Source organism: Triturus cristatus, chromosome 1_2 (assembly GCF_964204655.1).
Source record: "Triturus cristatus chromosome 1_2, aTriCri1.1, whole genome shotgun sequence".
In the NCBI taxonomy this organism is placed as follows: Eukaryota; Metazoa; Chordata; class Amphibia; order Caudata; family Salamandridae; genus Triturus; species Triturus cristatus.
The window spans coordinates 516,507,729-516,522,202 of record NC_140580.1 but is presented as its reverse complement, the minus strand read 5'-3'; the positions used below and the strand labels follow the sequence as shown (position 1 = coordinate 516,522,202).

The following is a 14,474-nucleotide window of genomic DNA, read 5'->3' as shown; positions in this document are numbered from 1 at the left end:
TGTCCCCCTCTGCCCACATCCCCTCAAGCGTAGGTCAGAATCACTCTTTCCTATTCGGAACAGGCTGATTTTTGTGAATTATGCCCTATGGAACACCTTTAATTGGATTAGTTGAAACATTGCTATGATCGCCCCCTCACAGTAGCAGCACACCGCTCCCCAATCGTGATCCTATCTAGTTTACCCAATTTGGCTTCCCACTTTCCCCTCAGAGTGTTTAGTTGAATTTAGGTTTCTCTTTGCGCATCTCAGTCAGTGCCTCTTTCTGCTAGCCTAGGATGGATATTACTTGTAAATATCTAAGATATTGACTACCCCTCAGTTGCTACTGCTCATGGAGTTATCGGAATGGTATTATCTTGCCATCGTGCCACCCATCCCCGAGCGAGGAAATAACCAGCATGTCCCATTTCCTTCGCCCATCGAAGACTAGCAGCCCCTTCAATATATAAGAATCTCATAGTGGGGTTGCCAGCTTCACTTTACCTTTCCATCCCAGGGAGTTTGTTGCAGTCCTCCATATTTTTATGGCATGGTCTGTCAGAGAGGGTGAAGTACTGGGAATTTTAAGCCCAGCGGTGCAGGGGAACACACCCTATGACTTCGGGTTCTTCCTGTTTCAGACCTACAGAAACACAGAGTCTTCTGGGTGAAGTCAAAGATCGTTTATTGGCTGCAGACCAATTACAGGTATCCGAGAAGTACAACAGCATGTATGTTCTCAGGAGACTGCTTCAAGGTACAGAAACGGGCTTCTCCTTAAATACAAAATATCATGCTTCAGGCACACATTCCTTGTTTTACGATATGGTCATCTACATGAATACATTACAAACGAAAAGGCAGAGTCATGATGACCTGTTAGGCCAGCCCACAATTATTTACCCAGCGAGGCTCAGATCCCACATCAGATATCAACAGGCCCCAATAAACACGGGCATCTCTTGTTAGGAAAACAAGTCATAAAACAGGAAGAGTCAGGTGTGAAAGAGATTAGCCGGAGGCTTGTGTGGGATGGAAAGGTTTTATGGTGTGTCAAACCCTGATGTTAATCACAGGTGGCCGGAGGATGGGGAGCTCGTGAGACCGGACTGACCTGGGGCAGCGGAGCCAAGCTGCACAGGTCACAGAGAAGTCAAACAGAAAGTACATGTATTCTAAGGGCCCGTATTTGTTTGTGATGTGTAGCCTATGTGAGGGCAACTATAAGATGGCCACCGCTCTAAAATGGACCCCACGAAGTCAATGTATAATATCGTATACACACTGCATTTATAGCTAAAACGTTATACAAAGCACTTGTACATACCGCTTTGACCATTCGCGGTTCGCTATTACCGTGAGAGGCAGGGGTAGGGCCCTGTCTCCCACGCGGTCCCAAATTTCAAAGTACCACAGACCCTCCTTTTGCCCTTACATAGGCAATAACTATACTTATATCAATCCGAGTCTAGGTCAATATTCGCGAAGTCATGGAGATGTTGCTGTAGCATCATCCTATTACTTAGCTCGTCCCTCGACACAGGTTTCCTTACACATAATGTAGCGCAAAGGCCACATATTGCAGGAGCACACTGTATACACAGACAGAACAGGAAAAGAATGGCTAAGACCACTCCAATGACCATCAGAATCTTCCAACCCCAGGCAGATATCAGTTCCCAGAACCACCCCACCAGTGACCAATCTCCCTTATCCACATGAATAGATTCAGATATTTTATGCAGTTTGGAGATGGCTTGATACACTGTTGGAGCGTTATCTGGTATGAAAATGCAACAACTAGATTGGATGACCTTACATACCCCACCGCGGTCTGCAAGTATGACGTCTAGAACCATGCGGTTCTGCAAAGTCATGAGGCGATCCGCTTGGAGCTCAGCTGTCAAATTACCAAGGGCACCAGCCGTAACATTAACAGTGGATTCAACCACACGGGTCAGTTGTCTCAGGTTCCTACTATTGACCATCGGTCCTCAAAACGGCAGGAAACCCAAAAAGAAGTCTCCTGCCTCCTGACCGGCAGTATCCTCCTTACTAATCACGCCTCTTACCACTCTGGTCTTGTGGTAATCAGAGGCAGCAGTGAATGTTGGTGGTAGCAAGTTTGCAATATAACATGTGCCCGAGAAATCAGGGGGCAACCATGTATATGCTCGGTCATTGCAGACAAAATATGTACCCTTGGCAGCCAAAAACGCAGGGGAAAACTGTGATGGGAAAGTGTACGTTTCAGTACAGTCACTTTTCCCCAGTTGAGCTCTTGGATTCTGACCATTACCTTGTAAACAGAACCGACCTATGTGGGGTACGACCCAAATTGGGGATGAGATTTTTTCCGCTGTCTTTCACCCTGAGTAATACTATACCCCGTCGCGTTCCAACCTACATAAGGTCGCAATTCATCCTTGGGAATAGATGAGAATGCGTCGATATCTCTGCTCATATCGGCTACTCCTTTCATTAAAGCTTTATTACTTGTGCTAGGTCTGATGGAACGCGGTTGTCGCGGGGAGTAGGCATCTAGTGCAAAGAGAAACATGGGCTGGAACGCCCATGACGATCCATTGTAACTAAACGGCAACACTAGATAAGGAATACCCTTGTTAATGGTATGTGGCATTAAACCACACACCCAGCAATTGGTTGTATTCATGACTAGTTGGTGCTGGTGCAGGAGCTGAATAAACGAGTTGTTTACAAACTCTGATCGTCTAGCTTGTTCGTGTTCAGGCAGAGGGTGGAAAGAGTGTGAGGAGACAGTAGGAGGAGGTATAGGCTGTACAGTGGGTGCAATGGGCTCTTGAGAGGAGAATAATACAAATCCTACAGTAAACATCATCATACTACATAGTATAAACAAACATAAAAATACAAAACGTTTGCTCTTCATTATTCTACATATTTTCGTTTTAAAGTTCATTTCCTCAGCGAGTCTCTCCATCTTGAAAAACTCCATCCTCTAATCGGGCCGCTCGCAGCGGGTGAGTATCTTCTGCTGAGGAGTACGCCTGTCGGTCCAGGGAACGCCCTAGACCAACCAGAACCGTTGACCTAACGTCTTCGGCCTGTACCCCAAAGTCTTGGCACCGCAACCCTGCGGCTGAACCCGGATGGTGGTTCGAAAAACAAAAATCAAGAAAGTCCTTCAGATGGGAGAGCTATAATATCAAAAAATAGTAAAGGGAAAAGGAATTTTTATTTGTCCATAGGCCTTGGTCTTGGCCTTAAATTATAGCGGTGTCTGCCAGGTACTGTCTGGTCTTGGAACAAGAGTTCAGGCTCTGTGGTGTCCAATCGAATTGACGGTGGCACAGCTTCTTGCAAAATATCGTCACTTTCTTGTGCTGAAGTTGTGCCTCTTACGCGTGCATCACTGAATGGTACAAAACGAGGTACGGTGTCAGTTTCAGAATCGCCGATACCCTCCTGGACCCACTGGTCATATAGTAGAGGCAAAGGGATTCTCTTGATGTGGGCGCCGTGGATCCAATTCTTTTTCCCCTTTACTCGGACAGCTGACCTTGTAGACAGAAGTACGAGGTGAGGGCCAATCCAACGGGGCTCATCATTACTTTTCCGCTGCAAGTTCTTTATGAGGACCCACGTGCCAGGGTCAATGGGATGTCCTGGAGCTTCAGAGGCCTGGGGAAGAGTATCATGCACCTGTTGGTGTAAAACACGCAATTTAGCCGTCAATTCATACAAATAATCAAGCAGTACTGGATGTTCGATTTCGCTGAATTTCGTCGGTCTTGGCACACCCTATACATTGGCCGGGCGGCCAAAAATGATCTCATATGGGCTAAGTCCCACTCGTGAGTGTACGGTCATTCTGGTGGACAGGAGTGCTAAAGGCAGAGCGTCAGGCCATTTAAGACCGGAGCTCGCCTGGATTTTGGCTAGTTTTAGCTTCAGAGTGCCATTGTAGCACTCTACTAATCCAGCTGATTGGGGGTGATTTGCAGCGTGGAACTTCTGCTTTATCCCTAACCCCTCACACACATTCTTCATCACTCGACCCACAAACTCACTCCCATTATCACTCCACACCATTCTTGGCATTCCAAACCTAGGGAAAAATTATTTCACAAGGGCTTTGGCTGTGGATAAAGCAGTGTTGTCTTTTAGGGGATATGCTTCTATCCATTTTGAAAAAGCGCAAACAACAACCAATACATATTTCAGGTTGTTGCACCTTTCCATGTGGATAAAATCTAGCTGCAAAACTTCAAATGGATATGATGGGGGCGCAAAATGACCAGCTGGAGTTGGGGTTCCCCTACCAGGGTTGTGTTTCAAACATACCATACAATTCTTGACCACATTCTCTGCGCACTTAGGAATTCCAGCATTCTGCCATACTGGAGCCAACAACTTACAGATTCCTTTCATACTGATATGTGCCATTCCATGTGCCATAGTAACCACTGGAAGCACATATGCATCAGGTAACAACCATCGCCGATGTTCTGACAAATCAACCCAACAACCATTCTCATCCAATTTACCCATACTTTCTCTCCACTTGCTCAACTCTTTCTCTGTGGCGTCAGCTTGAAGGGACTTCACACTTTCTATCGTGTTTTCACACATTCCAACATCACCAATCCATCTTGCAGGGCCTGCAACATACATTCGAGTCTTCACATCTTTTGCTGTTTCTTTCGCGATTTCATCAGCAAACGCATTACCACGACCAACATCATCAGTGATTTTCTTGTGCGCACTGCATTTCATAATCGCAACTTGCAACGGTAGGGTCAGTGACTCAAGGAGATCATTCACCAACTTGCCATTCTGAATTTTAGCTCCATGCGAAGTCAGGAACCCACGTTCCTTCCATAATCGCCCAAAACTATGGGCCACGCCAAAGGCGTACTGGCTGTCCGTATGTATGTTCACTTTCATTCTTTCAGACAACACACATGCTCTCGTAAGGGCAATAAATTCTGCTGCTTGAGCCGAATTATGTGGCACATGCGCAGTTTCAACAATCGTGTGCAAAGTCGTGATAGCATACGCAGCAGTCGTATCACCATTTGGAAGCTTGAAACATGAACCATCCACCCATAAAGTACCATCACACTCGGGCAGGGGAGTGTCTTTAAGATCCACTCTCCCTTTCGTCTCTTCTTCTGTTCTGAACAGACAATCATGTTGCTCAATCTCATCTAGGTCTCCTGGAATTGGCAATAGTGTAGCTGGATTCAACGTGTTGCATCTCTTTATGTGTATGTGATTTGCTAACAGTGTCAACTCATATCCGGATAATCGCGCACTAGTTAAGTGCTGTGTCTTGGTCCTGTTTAGCAATGTGTCCACAGCATGTGGAACCATAACAATCAATGTATTATCCATCACTAGTCCAGCAGACTGTCGAATAGACATAGCTGCTGCAGCTGTAGCTCTCAGACAACTTGGCAATGCCCTAGCTACAGGGTCCAAGGTTGACGAAAAATATGCGCATGGACGCGGTCTGTCGCCAAAAGGCTGTGTTAACACTGATAATGCGCAACCATCTTTTTCGTGAACATACAATGTAAAAGGCTTGCTGTAGTCAGGGGTACCCAACACAGGAGCTGAACATAATGCATCACGTAATTCCCAAAAACTTTTCTGACACTCTTAGACCATGGAATAGGATTCGGTGTGTCTTTACACGTTAATGCTAACAAAGGTTTTGCCAGCAAAGAAAAATTTGGTATCCAGTGCCTACAGTATGAAGTAATGCCCAAGAAAGCACGCACTTCTCTCTGTGTTCTTGGCACACTCAACTGTGCAATGGCTTGAATTCGTTCTGGGGTCAGTTTCCTTCCCTCCTTCGATAAAAGATGACCTAAGTAGGTCACCTCTTGTCGACAATATTGCAATTTTGAGAGAGACACTTTGTGATGGAAGGCAGCCAAATTACGCAACAATGACAATGTAGCTTCTTTGCAAATCTTTTCAGTATCCGCGGCGATTAGTAAATCGTCAACGTACTGAATGAGGATAGCGCCACTAGGTAAAACCAGTGCATCAAGCTGCGCTTTTAAAGCTTGACTGTATATTGATGGACTTTCACAGTAGCCCTGGGGAGCGCGTTTAAAGCGGAAGCTTCGGCCTCCTAAACTGAAGCCAAAAATGTCTCTGCTCTCCTCTGCAATTGGGATGCTAAAGAAAGCATTCTTTAAATCGATCACTGAGAACCATGCAGCGGAGGCTGGGATCATAGTTAACAAGGCAGTTATATCAGGGACAACTGGAAACTGTGGCACAACAATCTTATTAACCTCTCTAAGATCAATCACAAATCTGTAAACAGGTGGCTGTGAAGGGTCCGTTCGTTTTAAGACAGGTAAAACAGGACTATTGCAAACGTTGCCTCTTGTCTCTTCAATTACACCCTTTTTAATCAAATCACTGACAATTGCTAACAACGCTTTCTGACCTTCATTGGAGATCTTGTACTGGGGAATGCGTGGCAATCTGACATTGGCCTTTAAAGTGACCACATATGGCGGTATTTCCAAGAGTCCCACATCATTGGGACCAGTAGCCCAAAGGACATCCGGAAGGGATGACAATTCAGGCGGCATTGCATTTTTGGACAAATACATCGGGGAAATCACTTCCTTACCTAATGTAAGTTGCACTCCTGAGGGAGAACAATATAGTGTTGCGTGCAATCTCTTTAGCAAATCTAATCCTAGCAAATTCTCACCACAACCTGTTGTTAGGATCAGGGGTGCTTTTAGCTCACAAGGTCCAACGGAAAGTGTCAGAGGGCTAGAAATCGGGTTCCTAACTGGGGCGCCAGAAAAACCTACTGAAACATTCATTTCGCCAGACAAAGGCGCGCCAGGGAGTTTTGAATGCATAATTGAACTCTTTGCAGCACCAGTGTCCAGCAGAAAAGGCTCTGTGACACCCATTGTAGTCACTTTAACATATGGTCCACTCTGATCCACTGGTACTGAAACAACTCCCTCTCTCTGTCTATGGCTGTCCTAGTAATCATTACCTTCCACATTGTCGTCTTCTGCATAATAATCATTATTGTGGTACTGAGCTGTGTTACCAGTAGCATTAGCTTGCTGATCAAAGCTATTTATCGTATTTTGAGGCGGAAGAGGACGCGCGTTCTGGGGAACATTTCCACGCCCTCTACCTCTAGGAGCTTGCTGACCACCTCTACCTCTTGCGCCATACGCATTATTAGTACGCTGCATTAATTTAGGGCAACTATACTTGAAATGACCTTCCTCTCTGCAATATGAACATTGGTTGGGACCTACAGGGATACGTGGTTGATAATACCCATTCATTTGCTGGTTATTCTGAAACTGTTGGGGTTGCTGATAGATACCTTGGGTTTGCCTATAATTATTCTGTCCTCCACGTGGCGGGTAAGCCTGCTGCAAAAGGACCTTCGTTTTCAGTTCTTTCGTTTTCTTGTCTGTCCTATCTTTCTCGTCTTTATCTCGATTTTCATAATACTGTGCAGTAGCCAGTATTTGCGCTGAAGAGGAAACAGCCCAAGAACTTTCTGAATCTTTTAATTTCTTACATAGCTCGGGAAGTAGATTCTGCACAAATTTATCCACAAATAACCGTTGGCCACCTTCAGTGCTCATGTCTTGACCACTGTGGTCGATAAACGTTTCTTCAAACCTTGTAAAGAAATCGGACACTGTCTCATCTTTCTTCTGCTTACATGCGGATAGTTTATCCCAATTCACGCGCATCGCGGGCATTAAAGTTTTCATGTAAGTGATAATTCTACCAGGGAGGTCTGCTACGAGGGGCTCAGGTTTTGCACCACCAACTTGTCTAGTGTCTGCAGCAATGATATTAGCCCATGTGTCACCTAGTTCTGCATTGTGATCTGCATTACGAATTGATCCCCACAAAGGCTGTGGAACAACATTTCCAAACAGCATATCTATGTCAGCTAGATTCATGATACATGATCCTGCAGTTTGTGATAACTCCTTGTAATACCCTGCAGGGTTTTTACGGGGATCAGGCAATGTCTGCTTAAGCGCTAACACCTCAGAACGCTTCCATGGGACATGTACCCAAACACGCTGAAAATGCGCTGGAGCAGCAGCAATACCTCGAGCGCCATCAGCCGCGACGGCTTCCTTCCATACCGGAGGGACTTCTCTCATAGGGTATTGTCGCGCTTTTACCTTTTTCTCCACAGGGAAATCTTGTTCAAACAACGACTGTTGACAATCATCATTCCTCAAGGATAATAAGGTCGCAACTGCTTTATTTACATCCGGGCCCACAATCGTACCTTTTCCAAAATCGAATCTCACTCGACACAACTCCTGCGGGCTTGGATCTCTACCATGATCATCCAATTCCTCACAGAGGATTTCACGCATTTTCTCGAACACATACCTCTGTTTCGGGGCATCCCATTGGTGAAAAACGTTAACAACTGACTCCACATCATAGAGTGAAGAAAAAATAATCCACATACGCGCCATATGATCTAATACCTTTTTCTCTTCAAGATCAGGCAGCTGACTGCGCAATTGCTTACGTTGTAAACCAGGGGTCGCACTAGATGACCCAAAGAGAGGCGACATTAAACTAGTAACTACATTAGCTAGACGTTGTCGCGCTGAAGGAGAAGTTGCGGCAAAAACGGGGGGATAGACAGAGGGAAGAAAAGCGGGTGCAGATACAGGTACCTGGGTAGTGTAAGAAAGAGCGCCAGGGGAGGCAGCTGGCGTACTAGGCAAAGTCGCAGGAAGCGCGGGGGCAACAGGTAACAAAACTGGCGGCCCTTGAGCAGGCTGCACTGCAGGGATAAGAGCCAGTTGAGGAGGAGCTGGCGGCTGTGGGAAGGCTTGCGGCATATTTACTGGAGGCGGCACATTCACAAGTTGTGGAGGCGCGGTGGCATTTTGCGCATACGGGGGTGGCGAACTTAACAAATGGGACATTAGGGAATCCTTTTCTATCTCTTTTATCTCATTTGGCACAAGGGGTGACAAAACAGGGTAACATTTATCGATCCCTAGTTTGCACTGTCTATGTAGCTGTTCATTCATTTGTTCCTCCTCGTTATCTTTAAATTGCACAGCTGCTTGTATCATTGACATACCTCTTTCTCTCTTATTCCTTTTAGCTAGCTTAATTTCCTTCTGTTTGGCTTCCTTTCGCCATAGGCGGAAAGAATCAAACATCGCCGGCAGGGCTTTCTTTTTAAACAATTTAACCTCCAAATTATCTAAAATATCGGTATCAACTACCATTGTGGGGCCATTTTAAAACACCGTCTTTTCTGGTGTATCGGATCCATACTTCATTATATGCAATGGGGCCCACGCCATGTTTTACATAAAGCTCATAAGTTGGAGTTCCAATTGGAGGAACCGGACATGAATCCTCTAACTGGAAATCCCTTCCACAACCCAAACAAAACAATCTACCAAATACACTAGAACCAGGCATCTTTGCTCACTAGTTTAGTTTCAAAACTTCAAAGGATTATCGATTACGATAGTCTCGTGAATACACGAGTCCTCTGGCTTTGGGACTTGCAAGCACCAAATCAAAAGCGATCCCGAAGGATACCAAATTCAAACTGGGAGACGCTCCACTTATACTTAACTGAATATTGATGATCGATGGCGTCACCAGAAGACTCTCTCGATTGTTTCGCTCTACCAAAAAATCGTCAAGGGTCCAAAACAGGGCGATTAATCAGGGCAGCAGTCCTTCGTAGCCGTCGGGACGCGGAGAACCTCGCAGAAAAGACTTTTGGACCACGTCGACATGCAGGGGTCGATGAAGTGGCGGCCTTCCTCCGGAATTTTCACACGACGCTCCTCACGAACCTCTGGCTTGGACTGGTACCACTGAAATCGCCCCACTTTGGGCGCCAACTGAAGTACTGGGAATTTTAAGCCCAGCGGTGCAGGGGAACACACCCTATGACTTCGGGTTCTTCCTGTTGCAGACCTACAGAGACACAGAGTCTTCTGGGTGAAGTCAAAGATCGTTTATTGGCTGCAGACCAATTACAGGTATCCGAGAAGTACAACAGCATGTATGTTCTCAGGAGACTGCTTCAAGGTACAGAAACGGGCTTCTCCTTAAATACAAAATATCATGCTTCAGGCACACATTCCTTGTTTTACGATATGGTCATCTACATGGATACATTACAAACGAAAAGGCAGAGTCATGATGACCTGTTAGGCCAGCCCACAATTATTTACCCAGCGAGGCTCAGATCCCACATCAGATATCAACAGGCCCCAATAAACACGGGCATCTCTTGTTAGGAAAACAAGTCATAAAACAGGAAGAGTCAGGTGTGAAAGAGATTAGCCGGAGGCTTGTGTGGGATGGAAAGGTTTTATGGTGTGTCAAACCCTGATGCTAATCACAGGTGGCCGGAGGATGGGGAGCTCGTGAGACCGGACTGACCTGGGGCAGCGGAGCCAAGCTGCACAGGTCACAGAGAAGTCAAACAGAAAGTACATGTATTCTAAGGGCCCATATTTGTTCGTGATGTGTAGCCTATGTGAGGGCAACTATAAGATGGCCACCGCTCTAAGATGGACCCCACGAAGTCAATGTATAATATGGTATACACACTGCATTTATAGCAAAAACGCTATACAAAGCACTTGTACATACCGCTTTGACCATTCGCGGTTCGCTATTACCGTGAGAGGCAGGGGTAGGGCCCTGTCTCCCACGCGGTCCCAAATTTCAAAGTACCACAAGGGAAGTGGCGGCAGCCCATGCTCCCAATAAAGGTGTTAGATGTAACCCCCCACGGGTCCAACGCTACCTGATCCGCCATCAACAATGGTTCCTGCTGAGGTAGAATAGCCCAGTCATTTATTACCTGCAACTGAGTTGCCTAATAATATAGGCGCAAATTAGGGAGGGCAATCTCACTCACCTTCATGTGGCTTCCTGGTGAAGGTGCCAATGCTATCCTGCTGTGGTAGAAAAGCCAAGACATTAAATGCCTGCAACTGAGTCACCCAATAATATAGGTGCAAATTAGGGAGGGCAATCTCACCTTCAAGGGACTTCATGGTCAAGGTGCCAGTGGTATCGGTGGTGCCCCTTCGTCCCACAGTAGGGCCCTAGTGACATCATCTATTGACCTTAAGAATCCATCGGCACCTCAAACGGGGTATCTATACTCCTAATACTGATCAACCCATCTTCTTGAAGGCGCTGCCAAGGAAGATGGCACAAAGTGCATGTTTTCCCATGTTCTTAGGAGGAGACTTTAACTTGTAGGAGACTCAGGAACATATAGATCCCAGCCACCTCTTCCAATGTCCCCTGCGGTGAGGTGTTGGCATCTCTGAGGCAATGGGTAAATAACAGAGGCCTGACAGATTTACGAAGGGCACACAACACTGATACTAGGGAATACTTGCTCTGTTCTTTAGTGCACAACTTGGAGACCAGGCTAGACTGTTTTCTGCACCCGGCGCTTAAATACCCTGATAACCCTGTCTCTCAGTCTTCTAGCCACCCAATTTAACAGCTGGAAATTTCAGAGTACTGACTGCATGGTGTTCTGTGTTGCAATATCAACATGGAACTCCTCTTAGTCACTGCAGATCTCCACTCCCTACAAAAAGGACAATCTCAACACTAATTGCACACAAACAGAATGACAAAGAAGTTACAACTGAAAAACGTAAACTCTATTGTGAAGTTATCAGAGAAGGTGCCCCAAGGAGACCAAATACATGATTCTGCTTGAGGCAGTAGCTGAATAAGACAGCTGCAATAGCATATAGAGGAAAGCCTACTAAGTGGAGGCAGCCTAGAGGATATAGCAACAACTTCTTGACAACCTGTGGCATGCTTTTAAGTTGGGCAAGGCTTTCCATGTGACACCACTGGGCATTCTCGAGTCTCACATAATTACAGCTCACTTCTATCACACAGGCTCCGAAACTTGGATGAATCTTTCTTATGTAAAAGAGGCTTTCTAATTCTTGCTTCATCCCCAACCTTCCATGCATCATGTTTTAATGCTTATTACTTGAAGCAAAGCAAAAGGGATTGAATTCACACAACACTTCACTTCCTCTCATTAAGTCACATGGTAGCACAATAGTTTCACAGCAGTTTCCTTCCCCACGCAAGAACACTCCCACTGTCACTGTACATGCTTTGGATACAATCAACCAGAATCAGATTGAATGTTTCAACCATTTTTTGCTTTGCAGTGTGTAAAAAGGCATTTTGGGATGAGGAACACCAGAGGGTTTCAGAAACTTCGACTTGGTGATCAAGGTAAACTGAATCACCTTATCCATACGAATGGTTCCCAACGACCCCATTTTGTTGTAAACATTTCCTGTCCTGCAGAAACTTGATGATTTCTGTTTTTGTGGGTGTGACACAGACTATACTTCTACTCACTGTGAACAAAGTTCTATCAAAATCTGCATATATGTCTTGTAGAAATACGTGAAAGGAACCTAGATAAATTCAAACTGCTACATTTCAGCAACTTGGGATTCATATCCTTCTTTGCCGTTTCCACTTGAGGAGTTTGTGCCTCTCTGTACCACAAACTGGTATACCTGGTACCTTCTCAAAGCCCACACTGTGACAAATAAGTTCTCCTCAATTGCCACCCAGTTCTCTTCTCTGGGGGATAACCTACCACTAATAAAGGCCACCAGATAGTCTTTACCCTTGTCATTACGTTGAGCAATCACTGAAAGGTTGACTGTAGTCGGGAGCCTTTAGCAGATGTGTTTTGCACAGTATTCTCTTCAGATCTTCAGAAGCTTTTTGACAATGCTCAGTTCAAATCACTTTCTTGGACTGCTTCTTCAATGTCCATTGAACAACTATGGTCCCATACTTAGCCACAAAGCTTCTGTAGCACAGGTGAGTATTAAAAACGTGTTCACCTGTGTTTGGATGGTGGGCACTTTCCTCTCCAACACAGACTGAATTTTGGCATTCAACGGGTGTGTCTTCCCATTACCCACCTGATGCTCATGATAGACTACAATGCCCTGCCTCACCTGCCCATTTTGTGACTTGGTGGTCAGTTTTACTGCCTGTATCCTGACCAACACCTGCTCTAGGTTATTCAGATGGTCCTCCCATGAACTGCTAAACACTGCAGCATCCTCCAGGTAAGACACATGGAACTCTTGTAATCCTGATCGGACATGGTTCACCAGGACCTGGAAAAAGGGCATGAGCATTGCCAAAAGGGTAGGGCTTTGAACTGGCTCGGTGAGTGAGGACCTGCACTCGCCTGATCTGTGGACGAAGGTCTTGTCCAACCCATGATCCCTTCCTAAAAGCAATGGCAAGAATCTTCTCTTTATTTGTCAGAGTTGAGTGAGAGGGGGGTACTCTTAGCCTGTGGAGAAGGCCTTGTCTAACCGATGTCCTTTCCTAAAAGCGAATGCAAGACACTTCTCTTCATCTGCCGGGGTTGAGTGAGAGGGTGGCACTCTTTGCCTCTGAGGAAGGTCTTGTCTAACCCATGTCCCCTTCCTAAAAGTGAGGGCAAGAATCTTCTCTTCACCTGTCAGGGTTGAGTGAGAGGCTGGCACTGTCTTCGCCTGTAAATGATGGTCTTACCCTGCCATGTCCCTTTGTACTAGAGGTGGAAAGGGGCTGTTCATCAGCTCCTGGAGGCAGGTGCAGTGGCTGGGTGGCTGTGGGCCCAGTGATGTCCTTGTGTGTCGTTGGCTGGATGAGGAAGAGCCTGCTGCTGGCCTCGCGAGTGATAGATTGTCGTAGGGAGAAGGTGAAACTAGCTTGGATTCTGCCATTCACATCAGGGGGAATTCTGTATATTGCATTGGTGAACGTTGTGCCTGATCTTTTGAAGGAGAAGAACCCCTTGTAAGTGATGCAGGTGAGCTTCTATGCATGTGCCATAAAACCCACGATGTCAAGATGGTGTGATGGCAGTTTCGCTGGCTGTATCCAATTAATCATTTTTACTGGTCTCTGTATGTGGCCACATGCGTTTCTAAAATCTAAGTGTCCCCGTATTGAGAAACGGCAAGAAGGGCTTTGCAAATAACTGGGGTTTGGGATTAATGTGCCTAGGATGGCCACATAACAAAACCATTAATTCACTCATTCATTTGATTTGAGGTTTAGAAAGCGTGCAAATACCTACGGGTGGTCTGACTCCAGATATGTAAAAAGGGGAGAACAAGAGACTATGACTGCAATAAGTGAGTTTTCAAAGATTTACTGAAGTACATAAGGTGGGATTCCGCACAAATAGCTAGAGGAGGGTGGTTCCAAGCCTGCACTCTAATAAAAGTAAAAGCTTGTGCACCAGTGCGTGTTCTTTGAAACCTAAGTATAGTAATGAGAAAAGCAGAGCTATAAAGCAACAGTCTAGTGGGATAGTAACGGGTAACCAGGTAAGCCTGTTGGTAGGCCTTGTACCATGAACCACTTTGTGGCAAAAGAACAAAGCTTTAAAAACACTG

At 45.7% G+C, this 14,474-nt stretch overlaps 1 protein-coding gene across 3 annotated transcripts in view; it reads left to right on the top strand.

Moving 5' to 3' along the window:
• The window catches only part of FANK1 (fibronectin type III and ankyrin repeat domains 1), a 1,120,241-nt gene that overhangs the window by 1,057,528 nt on the left and 48,239 nt on the right, over positions 1-14,474 (top strand). The gene's annotated exons all lie outside the window — the stretch shown is intronic.